Source organism: Helianthus annuus, chromosome 15, assembly GCF_002127325.2.
Source record: "Helianthus annuus cultivar XRQ/B chromosome 15, HanXRQr2.0-SUNRISE, whole genome shotgun sequence".
NCBI lineage: Eukaryota > Viridiplantae > Streptophyta > Magnoliopsida > Asterales > Asteraceae > Helianthus > Helianthus annuus.
Genome location: NC_035447.2, coordinates 945196 through 949517, shown reverse-complemented (window position 1 = coordinate 949517; position 4322 = coordinate 945196).

Below are 4322 nucleotides of genomic sequence, written 5' to 3'. Positions count from 1 at the left end.
TCAGAATTTTTCAACGCTTTTGCCACATCAACCACTCCAGCCGCAATTGCTCAAGTAATGAATTTGGAAAACGAAACGGGGACAACTCAAAAACCCCCGAGATTGATGAGCATTGAGGAATATTATGGATGGAAAGATAGGTTTGAAAATTGGGTTCAAGCCAATCATCTTAGATCATGGGAGTGCATACTAAAGAAATACACATTGCCTAGAACCGAGTTGCAAGTCGTCAAAGAAATTTCTGAGTTTACCGATCAAGAACGGGCGATGTATAAAGCTGAAAAAATGATGATTAGTTTGTTGCAACAAGCTATTAAAGAGGATATATTCATTCTATTGCAACATGACAAGACAGCTAAATCAATTTGGGATGCTTTGAAAGTCAAGTTCGAGGGTAGCGAGAATATGATTAAAAGCAAGAAAGCCCTATTGAAGAAAGAGTTTGATCTGTTTAGTAGTCTGCCGGGAGAGGATACCAAGAAGCTAATTGAGAGATATTGTCACTTGGTGCGATCGTTATCGATGTTAGGAGTTGAAAAAGGTCGTGAAGAATGGGTTGAGAAGTTGGCTGATGCATTACCTCAGAAAGAGTGGGGAACGTACTTAATGATCTTGAAGAATACTGGTGTGTATGATGGGTTGACAATTTCACAGTTCATTGAGAAAATCGAAAGTCAAGATCTTGAGCAGCAAAAGATAGCAAGAATGAACAGTTCTAGTGGTCAACAGGATGTTAAGATGTATTACAAAGGAGGTATACCAGCAATTGAGTCTGAAAGAAGTCCGAAAATTCAAACAGCTTTCAGTGCTGATGATTCATCTGAGAAAATTGATCAAGGCTTAAACAAGAGTAGCAGCGGGTTTTCATCATTTCCGAGTGTGAATCCAAAAGAGACCAACACTGCTTTTCAGTCTCAAAGTACAAAGGCGGGAAACGGTTGCGTAATTCAGTGTAACATAGCTCTCAATCTTCCTGATGGTCAGAGTTTTTCTGAAGACATTGCAAAAGATCATATGGCACTTTTAGGTTCAGTTCTGTTATCCTATGAAGGTCTAGTTGCTGGACGAATCGGGAATCCTATGCTCACTAAAGAGGATTACGATCAGATAGATGCAGAGGAACTGGAACTTATGGATATCAAGTGGTGTCTTGCAAGTGTTCTTCGTAGAGCTGAGAAATTCAAAACAATTACCGGGAGAAATGACTTTCTTGATGCACATGTCTCTACTTTAGGTTTTGACAAATCTAAAGTTACTTGTTTTCGGTGCAGGGAGAAAGGCCACTTCAAACGGGAATGCAAAGGAAGAGAAGCTAGTGGAGCACAGAATCCTTTCGGAAAAGATGATTACTACCGCAAAGCTATCTATCAGCAAGTTGGTCAATCCCAGGAACCTCAAACAACTCACAGAAGAAAGATTAAAGACCCAAAAAGAGCTTGTATGGTAGATTTCAACTGGAGTAATTACATATCATCGGATGCTAAAGAAGAACGCATTGTTGATCAAGATGATGAGAAACTACCGGATGGTTTCAGTTGGGATATGTTTGTAGATAAAAAGGGAGATTTTAAAGCTTTTATTGCAAAGATTGTCCGAGAACCAAACTTGTTTGCTACTTGGATGAGATCAATCGGTGAAAATATGAGAAGTGATGAAGAAAAATCTGAGTCATCTGATGAGAATTCAGATATTTCTGATAAGTTGTCAGAACATTCTGAAAATGTTTCTGAAAGATCAGTCGATAGAGTACAAGATGAAACTGTGCAAGAACAAGATGTTGTATTTGACAAAACACCGTCTGATTCTGGTGTTTCTGATGATGATTCTGAAAAATCAGTACAGTTTGATCAATCACCTGATCTAAGCAGCAGTGATGATAAGGATGAAAAACATATCAATATTGCAAAATCTTATATGTTTCCTGAAAGTTTTCATGTGTATTATGTAGATCAATTGATGAAACTGGAGGAGAAACGAGCTGGAAAAGAACAACAATTTGAATCTGAGAGTGATGTTCAAAATTTTGATAGTGTTGCTGAGAAGATCACAAATGAAGATAATGAAGAAAAAGAGATTGTGAAAGAAGAAAAGGTGATTGAAGTGGAAAAGGTAATCGAAGTTGAGAAAGTGATAGAAGTTGTAAAAACAATTGAAGTGGAAAAGTTTGTTGAAGTTGTCAAGCCATGTGAGAAGTGTTTAGAAACCTGCAAAGACTGTGCAGCAAAAGATGATTTCATTGCTGAACTTGAAAAGAAGAAGGATCAGTTATTGTTCAATCTTAACTATGTGAAGGAATCATACGATGTATTGAACAAAACTGTAACTGGTCTTCAAAAGACAAACACAGAAAGAGAACAGGCGATGACAATGATGAATGCAACTTTGATGTCAAAGCAAAAAGCTATAAATTTCTACATTGAAGAAAGTGCAAAATGGGAGCAAGAGTTGGAAAAGCAAAGGATTGAGAATGAGAGAATCATGAGATTGTTATTGAGTTATTCTACTTCTGATTATGTTATTGATCGTGTGTATCCAACTGTTGCAGGTATGGAAGCTTTTCAAGATGAGAAGCAGAAAGGAAAGAATGACTGTGGTAAGAAAACGACTGTTAGCTATAACAAGTGTCCACCTCCAATTTGGGATGGGTATTCTCCTAGGAAACCAAATGAGGAGCAATTGGAGAAAGCAGTCAATATTCAGTTAAAAACCGATACAACTGACGTTTTACCAGACAATATTGATGTCACGTTTACCTCGTCTGATACTGATCATGAGTCTGAGTTAATTAAAAAGGTGGTCGATCAGGTGTTGGATACTGATGAGGAGTCCGAGTCGAAATCTGAGTCTGAAGGGTCAAAGTCGTCAGTCAAAAGTTCAAATTCGTCGGTTAAACGGTCTTATAGTTTAGAATTTTTGCTTTCACAGTCAAATTTGAATGATGAATCATTCGAAGTTGTTTATACTTTGAAAGGTTCGGACAAATTATATTACAATAAAGAGATCCGTATAATGAGTATTAAAACGGAACTAATAAACAAAACTTTCAAACTAACAGAAATCAATATTTCAGAATTAAAAGGTTTGAAAAGTTTTGAAAAACCTAAAAAATATACTTCTAGAGTTCAGCAACGTTTAAATAAGAAAAAGGGCAACAATTCTGGTTCTGGTTTTCAAAAGAAACCTAACCAAAATCGTAGCTACAAAAAGAAAGGTCTTGGTTTTATTCCACCAGAAAACCATAAAAATGATAAAAATTCTAAAACAAAAACTGAATTTGTGTCAGGTGGAAGTTCAGATGAAGAACAGAAGAAACCTTTCTGGAAACAGTCAAACCAGGAGTTTCTTGCTGAAAGAAAGAGAAATGGAGCTGAAGTGTTTTATCAAAGAGAGACTCGTACCTGTTACAGATGCAATGAAGTTGGTCACATTGCATGGAACTGTACACAACAGGGAGTTTCTCAGAAGTTGAAAGAGAAAGTTGTTGATGTTGAACCACCAACTGAAAAACTTAGAATGTTTGAGAATTCAAAATTCGAGGTTGGTGAATGTTCACAAAAGAACAAGTATGAGAAGAAAGGAAAGGACAACCAGGTCTGGGTTGCAAAGAAAGATGAAGTAAATGTCGGCGATGAATCTGGTTCCACAAAGCCAGAAGAGCCACAAGTTGAGAAAAAGATCTTAGTGAATGATGAGGAGTTTCCATCATTGAAGTTTGAGGAAGTAAAGAAGAAAGTGGGAAAAACTGAGATTTCAAATCAGTTCTACAAAGAAAAGAATGATTTTGATGTCGAAAAAACATTCAACGGGAATATTAAAAAGATATTTGGGAAAATGTTGAGTGGAAGAGCAAAGGGGGTCAAAGATTTTTACGCCACGAAAAAGGCTACATATAACCCGGCTGCTCAGGAGTTGAAATCCATCAAGTCTGAGAAGACTTGGATGGATGTTTGTTTTCCATGATAGTCATATGACTACGCCGGAGATCCCAAGTTTATATCGTGGATCATGAATCAGCATCTTTCTAGTATTTGAGAAGTTTAAATATTTGTGGTTAATGCTTGAATGTTTTGTTTGCAGGTGAAAGGACTATGCCGGAGCTTCCAGGTGGGTAATTGCGAAGCAGGAATCGGCATTTTGATTGAAAAATGGTAATGTAGAGGTCACATCCCTACAAGTGGTAACCATTGTATCTACAAGTGGTAATCTTGATCCCACAAGTGGTAATTGTGGTTAAATTTTGAGATGTTTGGATACTTTGAAGTGTTTACATTTACAAGTGGTACAGAAGGTTCTTAGAGGCAAATGGTAAATCAGGGACATTA